The sequence below is a fragment of the Rosa chinensis genome, chromosome 7 (assembly GCF_002994745.2).
Source record: "Rosa chinensis cultivar Old Blush chromosome 7, RchiOBHm-V2, whole genome shotgun sequence".
NCBI classification, from domain to species: domain Eukaryota; kingdom Viridiplantae; phylum Streptophyta; class Magnoliopsida; order Rosales; family Rosaceae; genus Rosa; species Rosa chinensis.
The window spans coordinates 15549892-15563278 of NC_037094.1; the positions used below are offsets into that span (position 1 = coordinate 15549892).

At 38.1% G+C, this 13387-nt stretch overlaps 1 long non-coding RNA gene across 1 annotated transcript; it reads right to left on the reverse strand.

Moving 5' to 3' along the window:
* Positions 1 to 6988: 6988 nt before the first annotated feature.
* LOC112175514 lies at positions 6989 to 7964 on the reverse strand. Its single transcript, XR_005802979.1, has 3 exons — positions 7718 to 7964; positions 7155 to 7190; positions 6989 to 7023 (listed from the first exon to the last, which is right to left on the reverse strand). It is a non-coding gene; the product is annotated as an uncharacterized LOC112175514 (long non-coding RNA).
* Between the last annotated feature and the right edge of the window lie 5423 nt (positions 7965 to 13387).

Here is a 13387-nt window from a genome sequence, read left to right on the forward strand (position 1 = left end):
TGGCGATTTTGATTAAGTCTTCTTATTTTCCAAGAGATGTAGGCAATTACCATATTATTATAGTAGATGCCAATGGTATTAGTCTTTCTTCAAAGAGGCGTACTCAATGTCAATGTGATGTCTAGGAAGGTTTTGAGATAAGTGGTACTTAAGCGAGCTTTGCTCCACCGACATCTCTCTACTCAGCTGGTCACATTTGTATTGAAATTACCAAAAAGAGTTAGACGACTACCATTGTTTTGCATTAGCTAGTGATGTAATTTCGTTTGGCTTATTAATAAAAGTTGAATGCTTTTCTTTATGACTCCTTTTTAATTATGAGCTTTTCTTTTAGGAATGGATGAACTACAATGTCTTGCGGATAGTGCGACTACGCACACCATTCTACGACATAGGCAATTATTCTTAGAGATATTGCCTACATATTCCTCTGTGACTACGATGGCTGGGCCATCAGGTTTAGTTCAAGGACATGGAATGACCCAATTCCTATTGCCAAATGGCACCTTGATTAAAGTCACTGAAGCTCTCTACGCTCCTAAGGAAAATCGAACCTGATCTTTAAAGATATAAGAGCCAACGGATTCCATGCGGAAATGCATAATGAGAACAGAAAAGAGTTTCTTTGCATTACCTCTAATGATTGCAAACGAAAGCGCATCTTAGAGAAGCTTATGTGTCAATCTAGTGGACTTTATGTCACTACAATTGAACCAATTGAATCCAATAATGTCATAAGAGAAGATCTCTTGGATTCAGACACATATTGGCTTTGGCATGACCGACTAGGACACCCTGGTCGTGACATGATGCTCTGTATACTAAAGACTTCACATGAACATCCATTCTTCAGAGTGAGAAGAAGCAAGAATCGAAAATTGATTCCTGGACTTAGCAAGACCGCAACAATTGTAGCTTCTGGCGCTGCAGCCGTCTTGGGGGGCCATAGAGCTGCCCAAGTCCCATGTGATGACTCCATCAATGGGGCCAACCATGGGAATGACGCCATGGTTGCCTCTCCTCGTGGCCATAATGCCACACACACCAATTTCCATGGCTCTAATGCCATGATGGGAGATGTAGTCACACATTTTGCTTCCAATAGCGCTACGGATGCTTAGGCCCAACCAAAATTCTCATTGGTTGCTTCTAAGGCCGCTCGCTCATTTTGCAAAGCCTGTTCCTTAGGGAAATTAGGACCGAGACCGTCCTACACAAAAGATCCTAAAATACTCATTTCGTTCTTACAGAGAATCCAAGGGGATATCTGTGGACCAATTCAACCATCATGCGGACCTTTTAAATACTTTATGATATTGGTTGATGCGTCGACACGCCGGTCACATGTCGCGCTATTGTCCACTTGAAATGCTGCTTATACTAAACTCCTCGCCCATATTATCTGTCTACTGGCTCACTACCTAGATAATACTATTAAGTCGATTCGATGTAAACTCCCCAGCATTATCAAGTCGAATCGACTTAATAGGCTGATCTGGGTAGTGAGCCTGTAGACAGATAATATGGGCGAGGAGTTTAGTATAAGCACCCCAATGTTTGTCCGTAGTGATTGGGTAAGAGCCTAAGCCCGTAGTGACTGGGTAAGAGCTTGATATCTCACATTTACACATTTTTGGATGTGCCATTTATGTGCCTATTACACCGCCACAACGTACTAAGATCAGTCCACAACGACGAATGGGCATATACATTGGATATGAATCTCCAACCATCGTCCGCTATCTTGAACCCTTGACAGGCGATCTTTTTTTCGCTAGATTTGCGGATTGTCACTTTGATAAGACAGTTTTCCCGTCGTTAGGGGGAGATAAGAACACATATGTTCAACAGGAACGACAAGAATTGTCGTGGTCTATCCCCACTCTGTCTCATCTCGATCCTTGTACCGTACAGTCCGAACTTGAAGTACGAAGAATAATCAAGCTCCATAACGTAGCAGACACTCTGCCTGATGCGTTTTCTGATGTTGCCAAAGTGAAGAGATCACACATACCTGCTGTAAACATGCCTGCAAGGATTGATGTCCCAAAGAATGGACATAACGCCACTCATGTGACACCAGAAGATGGCGCTATTGCCCAGCATGGTAATGATGTGGCGTCTATGGCCCCTGGTCCCGCAAGGAAGCGCGGTAGACCAATTGGTTAGAAGGATACTCGCCCTAGAAAGAGAGTGAATGAGGCATAAACAAATCATTTGATCATCGATACTCAAAATCTGTCCCATGAGAATGTTCCGGATTATGGTTATGTCAAGAGACATCATTGGGGGACGCCTCAATGTCAGAACCTATCCCTGAGAACGTAGAGATCTCTGTTAATTACACTAGTGTACGTGGGACGTGGGAAAGAAACTCCATCATCATTGATGATGTATTTGCATATTCAGTGGCACGTGAGATTATTGAGACCGATGACATCGAACCATGCTCCGTTGGAGAATGACAACGTAGAGCTGACTGGCCAAAATGGAAAGATGCGATCCAGGCAGAACTTGATTCTCTAGCGAAAAGAAAGGTATTTGGCAATGTTGTACCAATACCGCCCAACACCAAACCAGTTGGTCACAAATGGGTATTCGTTAGAAAGCGTAATGAGAAAAACCAGATTGTAAGGTACAAAGCTCGCCTTGTGGCGCAAGGCTTCTCACAACGCCCTGGAATCGACTACGAAGAGACCTATTATCCCGTAATGGACGTCATAACGTTCCGCTACCTTATCAGTTTGGTAGTTTCCAAAAAACTGAACATGCAGCTTATGAATGTGGTTACAGCGTATCTATATGGGGATCTAGATACGGAAATATACATGAAAGTTCCAGATGGAATTCAGCTACCTAAATCAAGTGGTTCCAAACCACGGAGCGCGTTTGCAATTAGGTTGAAATGCTCGCTATATGGATTGAAACAATCCGGATGGATGTGGTATAACCGTCTAAGTGACTATTTGATTGGAAAGAGATATGTCAACAATGAACTATACCCATGTGTGTTCATAAAAAGGACAAGTTCCGGATTTGCAATAGTAGCGGTTTATGTCGATAACATGAACATAATTGGCACCCTTAAATAGTTAAGGGAAACTGCTGAACACTTGAAATCTGAGTTTGAGATGAAAGATCTTGGGAAAACATGGTTTTGCCTCGGTTTAGAACTTGAGCACAGTAGAGATGGTATCTTGATTCATTAATCAGCTTATACCCAAAAGATGCTTAGGCGTTTCAACACTGACAATATTAAGTCTTCAAGCACCCCAATGTTCGTCTTTAGTCTTGATCCAAAGAAGGATCCATTCCTTCCAAAAGATGACGACGAAGAAGTGCTAGAGGCAGAAGTGCCCTATCTAAGTGCAATAGGCGCATTATTGTACTTAGCACAATGGACAAGACCGGATATCTCATTCGCTGTGAAATTGCTAGCTAGATATAACTCTGTGCTAACAGGACGTCATTGGACTGGTGTTAAAGATATCTTTCGATACCTAAGTGGTATGATCGATATAGGCTTGTTCTATCCCTACAGAGTGAAGATGGATTTGGACCCATCTAGTGTCAGGGACGCCACATATGGTGGACCGCGTTCCCTCTCCCCATCCCAAAACAATATAAGTGTTTTGGAAGGTTTTGCTGATGCTGGGTACCTCTCTGACCCACACAAAGGTCGCTCCAAAACTAGTTATGTTTTCACCATGGGAAAGACCGCGATATCTTGGAGGTCTACAAAGCAGACCTTAGTCGCTACCTCTTCAAATCATGCAGAGATTATTCGAAGTAGTTCATGAATGTATATGGCTTAGGTCCATAGTTACGCATGTTCGAAGCAATTGTGGTCTGAAGTCTACCACAGATGAGCCAATAAGTATTTATGAGGATAATGCTGCTTGCATTGAACAAATGAAGCAAGGCTACATCAAAGGCGATAACACCAAGCACATATCACCTAAATTCTTCTACAATCAGCAACAACAGAAACTCCTCAAGATGAAAGTGAACCAGGTTCGATCTGAAGACAATGTGGCAGACTTGTTTACTAAGTCATTGCCCAAATCCACGCTCGAGAAACATGTGGCAAGAATTGGCTTGCAGAAATTATCTGAACTCCCATGATCGTAGTCATCAGGGGGAGGCGCAGACATCAGGGGGAGATATCTACATGTTCGTCTAGAATCGTGAAGGGTGTGTTGTGCTCTTTTTCCTCTTCGACCGAGGTTATTTTTGTCCCACTGAGTTTTTGTTACTCGGCAAGGTTTTTAACGAGGAAATGAGAGAAGCACCGCGTTTGGGCAACACAAGGGGGAGTGTTCAAGTAAACCCTAATTTGTGTTTGGCCCAAACTCTAGGTTACTTGCTCTAGTGGTAATAGGGTTAGATTAGAAGGATGTAGATTCCTATTCAATGTACGATTACTTTTCTTGTATGATTGAGATTCTATGTATTGTAATCCTCTATATAAAGAGATCCCTATTATCAATGAGAACACACAGCAAATTCCTCTCAATTTCAGTTTCTCTACAATAGAACTATTATTTTTCAACCAACATATGGGGCATTTTTATAATTTTCTTATTCTATAAAAAAAAAAAAACAGAAAACCCATATGGAGTATTTTTCTTTCCCACCGAGAATACACCTTCAAGTTTTCAACGAGACGAGCCGCCTTGATTGGAGGTGTTGTGCAGCCAAAACTCTGAGACCCAAAATGTAATGTTCGAGATTTTTGATATTAAGGATCCCAGTAACACCTCTCACTCTCACAGCTATTGACCAGTAAAAATAAAAAGATGTTTGGCAGTGGAGGTCGGGTTGCAAGCGCACGATAAAGCAAATGAGGACCTTCATTTTTCTGTTTCTGGAATGCAAAGGTGGCGCTAGGTGTCTCAGAATATGTCTGGGGAGTTTTATGGGTGATAGCGCTCTGAAGCCTCTGGATCGGAGTCTGGATCACCATGACTTGTGTAAACTTGGGTGCACATTAGATCGGTGTCTCAAATACAGCAATGGTACTGTTGCTTCTCCCCTTTCTCTGTGTCATTCTTAATTGAATTCTCTCACACTGATCATAACATGCTTCTACTTTTCTCTCGCAGATAAAAATAAGATGGGAACTTGCATGCATCACTGCTCGTACACAACCTGTGACATCAAAGCTCCCCCTCCCCTCTAATTTCATATGGCTCAAAAAAGCGCGCAACGTGGGCATTGTCCATAACATATTATATATATGTCATTGTATGGAAATATATATATTTATGGTTCAATAGATAGAGGTGGACATAAATTAGAATACAACTTCTCAAAGTATTACACCACCCCACCTTAATCGCATCTGTTATTATATAATATGGAACCACGTGCATAGGGTTAAAAGATTTCTCACTTGGAAGAAAAACACAAAGCACCATATACCACTACTAGCAAAACAACAATCACCCACAAATTTTAATATGTAGGTAATAAGACTTTCTCACACAGATTTCCGTGTGTGATAGTTTTTACCCATAGTACACGCACAGATTGAGTTACCGTGTGGTTTGGAGGGGAGTAATACTCATCTCACACGGATTATGTTGTCCGTGTGAAAAGGTTACGTGGTCCCCACTATAATTCCATAAATATAAATTACCGGAATGGAACGCAATCCGTGTGAACAACTCTATTTCACATGGATTTCTGTGCTAAATAGATAAGCCAAATGTGTTTCACACGGATTTCTGTGTCAAAACCTATAACCTTATTGACACAGATTTCTGTGTGAGATCCATGTACCCTAATTCTCACTGATTTCTGTGTGTAATAGTGACAACATTTAAAAAAAAAATATTCTGCTAATTAATTTGCAACCCAAACATAATAATAGTTTTGATTTATGTACAATAAATATACTTGGGAAATTTACAATGAAGTGAACCAATTCACAACTCAATTGAAAATATTAAACTTTACATTCATAGCAAGATGTTATTTACATTCATAGCAAAATACATTTCGTACCAAAGTAAATTCTTGGATTACAAAAATCAAGGATGCTTTCTAGAATACATTGTTGTTGAAGGTGAAATATCACTAAGAGTTTCTCCCTTTAACAATATAATCCTTGTCCAAGAATAATTTCCATAAAAAATGCTTTGAGGACTAACTCAAAGTAGACAACAACATAACCATCAAACTAGATAATGATAAGTGAAACCAGCCCTTTCAGTTCAGCTGTGAATCTGGAACAATTTCAGATAGCCACCATTCCAAGGTCCTTGCCAACTACAAATGAACCTATAGGATCGTAAATTCCATTTCCTGTGACATTTACAGCAACCAATGATGCTGTAGCAATAGCAAGACCAGCTACAGCAGCACCATCCTCAGTCATGACTGCAATAGAGGTAGGATCATGCCACGCCATATATAGTCTCTTAATTTCATGCCCTCAGCAGCAACACCTTACTTGACAGCTTGTATGGCAACAAGAAGAGAAGCGCCTTCAATAATAAACGAACCACCAATCACTATATTTGCATATTGAATATTTGGAGGGGGCTGGCCACAAGTTTTGAACTCCATGAACTATAGTTGCACCGGAACCAAGACATCATACCAATTACGTATAATATAAAATTGCTAAAACATAAAATCACTGCAAACTGTCAGGAATAAAAAAATTGATTATATTCTGGGCAGCATATCAATTAAACAAACTAGTTTAAGACTATTAAGTATATCAATCAAAGTTTCAGCAACAATAATATGTTCAACACATTAGCTTACGACAATAGTTGATATTAAGGAGGCTTTACCATGATTGTGCATGACCAGGGACATCTACTTCTGCCATAACATTGATGTCTGTTGCAAAAAATGTGAAAGGATTAAGAAAAATATACACAATCTTGTGAAGGTGACAAAAAATAACATTCTACTTAATGTAATTCTCAATATTAGTATTACATAAAAAAGAGGAGAAAAGGAAAAAAAGAAAGAATCATAGTCAAAAGTACACAATTGGCTGAAAGTCTAGCACATGGTAGAAGAGAAGAATCAATGAGGTTTCACAATACATAACAATATATATTAAGAAAAATGAGAGATTTTGTATTACAAATCGACATGCCTATTTAGTAATGCAATGTAATAGTCACACATACCTCTAACCCCCGCAACGCACCATACACCGTGTTTGCCTGCAACCAAAAAGCAAACACAAATCAACATCACAGCATAACCGTAACATATTGTTATGAAATTAGTCTAAATGCAAGTCCAGATTAATTAAACATGATCTAAAATTAAACTGTACTAGTCAGAGCCAGAGGTAGTCCCACAGAATTGCAAGATACAATGGAGACCTTTACTCTTATATATATATATATATATATATATATATATATATTATCTTCAATTTAACAGAACAGAAAATTGCCATCTTGATTCACATTGTGGTTCATTCTACAAAAAGCCTGAGCCTTTAAGACAACAAAATTAACCCTTCAATCTTCACATCAGCAACAAACTATGCATCTGCCTCTAAAATTTTCATCAAACACCAAAGAATTCAAAAACTAACACACTCATATAAAGAAAAGTTGCTAGCTTGATACACATTGCTAATTCATTCTACAAAAAGCTCAAGCCTTTAAGACAACAAAACTAACACTTTAATGTTAATCTTCAAATCAGCAACAAATTACTATAATAAACACCAACTGACCTCAATCGTGGCCTCCCCAACAATAGCTTTCCCATCTTTCTTCAATACAAACAGAGTATAGCTCTCATCCACACCAAGATTAAGCTGCAAAAACCATAACAAACCCAGTAATCAAAATCTCAAATCATTTCCATAAACCAATCTCAATTCCACCAAAAACCCAACTCACATCTTCGCTCGCCGACTGCACCACAACTCATGTTCAGAACTTAGCCCAAGCCTGCCGACACAGAGAAGAGGGAAGGATGGACTGGAGGGAGGCGGTGCTTGACAGTGGAAGTGAGCAGCATCAGCGTGTCGATTGTTGCCGGAAGTCAAGGAGGCTGCTTTAAACTCGTCGGAGGTTGGTGAGGTCCGTGATGGTGGAGGTGAGTCACGGACGGTGAGGTATGCTTTAAACTTGAGGCTTTTTTTTTCTTCGTTTGCAAGTGAGGAAGAGATGAGAGAGGGAGAAAGTTTAATCGGCTAAGGATAAGAAAAACCGAAAAGGGTCAGAGAGAGAGACAGCATGTGAGACTAAAAGTCTAAAATTACTAGGGGAGGGAAATTGCATTTGTTCCAAATAAGTGAGCGGGAAAACATTTACCACTAAAATCCGTGTGAGATACATATATATTTACCACTGATATCCGTGTGTATTTATCTCGGTAATAAATAACTGTCATGTTAATTATTGTTTACACGGAATTCTGTCTCTATTCTATTTTTTTCACACGGAATTTAGTAGCTAATTTTTCCTTTCACACAGATATCAATGTCTACATTTCACACATATATTCGTTTATTGCTCATTTCACAGAGAATTCTGTACTAAAAACTTATTGCAACAGAATTCTGTAGCTAATAAAGTTTTTCACACGGAATTCTGTAGCTAATGGTTCTTTTCACACGAATTTCCATGTTAACATTTCACACAGATATTCGTGTGTTACTCATTTCACACAGACGTCTGTACCAAAAATCGGTCAACCCTTTAAATGCTTTTACTTCCCTAAGGGAAGCCGACCCTTGAGGAGATAAAATTTCAGAAATTTTTACATTAGTTGATATAGCTTCTACCCATGAGAGCATGAGAGTTTACAGATCAAAAAAACAAGTTACGAATGAGCGGTTATGAGCACATTAGTTTTATGTAGTATTTAAGGTTTATGGTTCACCTACTAGATCGAAACCCAAACGACGACGAAAATAGCTGAAATTTTGAACACAACCATTTATTCTTATCATGATAACATCCTACGGTTGATTTTGATAAAGTCTATTTCCTACGCATTGTTGCTTATGGAAGGTATACTTTTCATTATAACTAATAAACTAGTTATACCACATTAGTAGACATACAAGAATTTTGTGCAATCCAAAAAATAAAAATTGAAAATTGATAAATTTGACATTACCCATCTATTTATAGTGTATTAATAGGTATGGTGTAAAAAAATTAACTCAGTCCGCCGTTCTTTCAATATCAAATAAAGTGGTTAACCTTATATACACATATACTTCCTTAAGGGGAGTAAAACCATGAGGAGATAAACTTTTCAAAATTTTTACATTATTTGGTATACCTCATATTCATGAGAGTATGAGAGCTGAAAAATCGAAAAAATAAGTTGCGAATGAGCGGTTATGAGCATATTAGTTTTATGTGGTATTTAGGGTTCATGGTTGATATAGTAGATCGAGACCTAAATGATAACAAAAATAGTTGAAATTTTGACCATAACTATTTATTCTAATCATGACAACATCCAACGGTCGATTTTGATAAAGTCTATTTCCTCCACATTGTTGCTCATGGAATGTATACTTTTCTTTACAACTAATAAACTAGTTATACCACATTAGTAGACATATAAGAAATTTGTGCGAACCAAAAAATAAAAATTGAAAATTAATAAATTTGACGTTACTCATCTATTTATAGTGTATTAATAGGTATTGTGTAAAAAAATTAACTCAATATGTCGTTATTTCAATATCAAATAAGTGGTCAGCCTATACTTTTTCACACGGAATTTTGTAGCTAATTGTTCTTTTCACACGGATATCCGTGTGGAAAGGTTTTAGTTTTTACACAGACATCTATCTGTTACTATTATTTATTCACATGGATATCTGTGTCAACATGTCACACAGATATTTGTGTGATATTCATTTCACACAGAAATCTGTATCAAATAATTATTGTAACGGAAATCTGTCCCTCCGTAATTCACATTACATAAAAAATTAATGATTTCGAAATACACTAATTTATAATACGTACAGAAATCAGTGTGAATTGATTTTCACACTGATATTCATGTGAAAATGTTTTAGTTTTTACACAGATATCTGTGGCTGTTGTTTATGCACACGGATTTCCGTTGATATTGTTATTGTATAAATTATTGTGGGTCCAATTATGCTCATTTCACACGGATTTCTGTTAGTATTTCTATTTCACACCGATTTCTGTGGCTTTTAGTATAGTAAATCCGTGTGTGTTGTTATTTTGCTAGTAGTGTACAATCCTCCTAAGATATATGGCCGGTCAGAGTTCCTCAAGCATATGGCCGGTCAGAGATATTGAAATAGCCGAAACCTCCTTGACCGGCTGTCCTCAAGTGGCCCAAGACCTTCAAAACCGCATAGATAGAAGTCATAGAACAGCCACCCTGTTGATTTGGTTTCTTTATAGCTTGAGTGCCCTTGTCGTCTTGTCAGTGTTTGTTGAACCTGTATACTGCCTCGTCCTGAGGAACAGGTTGGAAACCATGGTACCCGAGTTCAAATTGGAATCAGCTGCCATATCCATGCCGAGATGACCTCTGATTTAACCACCATGGGGTGGGAAGTTACACTCATCGCCATAAACCCTAACATAGAACTCGGAATTAACTACCAGGACCTCCAGGCCTCGGTCGTCTTTAATGGGTATGGGAACAATTACCTGGTAAGTGTTGCAACAGAGCGATTACCAGACTTCTTCTTAAAAAATGGAACCCAAAAGGGTATGAGTTTTAAACTTGGAATGGTAAGGCATCGCAACGATGCCATGGTGTCCAAGACAATATGGGAACTAGGAAGGGCTCCTCGGTCGGTGACGTTGTTTGGGCTCAACATTACTGTTTCTTACTCCTATAGCACTAAGAAATTGTGTTATAGGGATTCTCACCGGTGGCTTAAGCAATTCTTGTGGAAACAGGTGAAATTTCAGAATAAGGGAACTAGCTAGGGTTAGCTAAGTTATCTTCAATCTACATTGTTTACGTACTATTATTCATTGTGGCTTCAATAAGGCTTCCCTATGGTATTTGGATATTGATCGCTGCCTAGCAGACATGGAAATCATTTAGGAGTAGCATAAGGAAATGTTTTGTTCCCTGTAGTTTGGTTTTCCTGTTTGATCTTTGTGATATATTTTTTTTTTTAACAAATTACATATAAGTGATTGACAAAAGATGATTTAACAAATACATCATTTAAAGATTGAATTAAACATATTAACAAATTACATATAAGTGATTGACAAAAGATGATTTAACAAATATATCATTTAAAGATTGAATTAAACATATTAACAAATTACATATAAGTGATTGACAAAAGATGATTTAACAAATACATCATTTAAAGATTGAATTAAACATATAAGAACTAAATCTTACAAATACATCATTTAATAAGGTCACATGTCATGAGTTAATTTACTTTTTTACCCTTAACTTTCTTTTGACTTCTAATCCCTTTGTAAGGATTAATTCTTACAAATAAGGACAATCTGCTCTCTACTTGCCACATGTCATGAGTTAATTTACTTTTTTACCCTTAACTACATCTTTTAACTTCTAATCTCTTTATGTTAATTTTTTTTTTTCTGAGAAGTTAGTTATTTTTTTTTTCCCTCAGAATAATCCGTTTATGTTACTTTTTTTTTTCTTTTTCTTATGAGAATAATTTGTTTGTGTTATTCTTTTTTTCTTGACAATAATCCCTTTTATGTTACTTCACAAAACCTCATTCTCCTACTACTTTCATCTCATTGCCTAATCTTGCTACCGCACTCATACTCGTCCAGTTCTGCTATTGCGCTTGTACTCGTGTTCTGCTACTGCACTCGTCATCGCCTAATCCTGCTACTGCACTAGTCCAATTCTGCTACTGCACTCGTTGCACTCATACTCGTCTAGTTCTGCTAGTGCACTCGTCATCGCCTAATCCTGCTACTGCACTAGTCCAATTCTGCTACTACACTCGTTGCACTCATACTCGTCTAGTTCTGCTAGTGCACTCGTCATCGCCTAATCCTGCTACTGCACTCATCCAATCCTGCTACTGTACTCGCTGCACTCATACTCGTCTAATCCTGCTACTGCACTCGTCCAATTCTGCTACTGTACTCGCTGCACTCATACTCGTCTAATTCTGCTACTGCACTCGTCATCGCCTAATCCTGCTACTGCACTCGTCCAATCCTGCTACTACACGCGTTGCACTCATACTCGTCCAGTTCTGCTACTGCACTCCTCATCGCCTAACTGCACTCCTCCAATCCCGCTATTGCACTCATTGTACTCATACTTGCACTCGTCATCGCCTCATCCTGCTTCTGCACTCATCCAATCATGCTACTGTACTCGCTGTAGTCATGCTCATCCAGTTCTGCTACTGCCCTCGAACTCGTGTTCTGCTATTGCACTCGTCATTGCCTTATCCTGCTACTGCACTCGTTACACTCAGCATACTTGCAGAATTAATGAACAAGAAATCTTAAGACTTGATAACTACGTACATATACTAATAGTAATAAAAGACTATCCAAGTTGATTTCAGTGTAAGTAAAAATACTCAAAGAATACTCACATAAAGCAGATTCACAAGGACAAAGCAAAGTTAGTCATATTGCTCTTGATCTGCTTCCTCTCCCCTGCTATTGTTAGTGCTCTTGGCTTTGGGTTATCTGATCCTGAATTTGTTCACGATCAAAAAAATAAAAAAAAGAACAAATAGGAAATCACTACAGTAGTAAAACACAATCAATCAAGAACTAATACAGTAGCAAAATACTTCACACTTACTACAAAACTAACGCTCCAATCTAGTGTTTCGATTATGAGTTGGAAAAGAGATACTCTATTTCGATTTTTGACATGTATGTCTGAATCTTAATATTTTCTTCTAAATTTCATTACACAAAGTAAGGCGGCTTTCATTATATATGAACATGAAACACTATGAAAGCCCAGAATAACAAGCATAACGGCCAAACTTGATATAAGTTGGAAAATAACTTTGTACTGGAAGTACCAATACGTGAACCTATCCAAACAAAACCATGGAAAGCCACTAGGCTAAGCTACTAAACTGATCAGCACCTATAATTCATAATGCTTAACATAGAAGATGAAAATGGAAAATAAGCCATTCGTTGGTACACTACTGGATTAAAAGTGGCAATTACATTATTCTTGTTTCTACATGCCACACCCATAAAAGTCCAGAAGAGTCGCTTCGGCAACTTTCACGAGCAACCTAAGCTACATGAACTTGTTAAGATTATGGGCTAATGAACAGTTGCATCAAGTTAGTAATGCGAAAATTATATAAGATAAGCAGTAGACGTACCTAATTTTGGTTTAAACATACCAAATTCTTACATGTTATTCAAAAACGAAAAGCTCTTTAGGA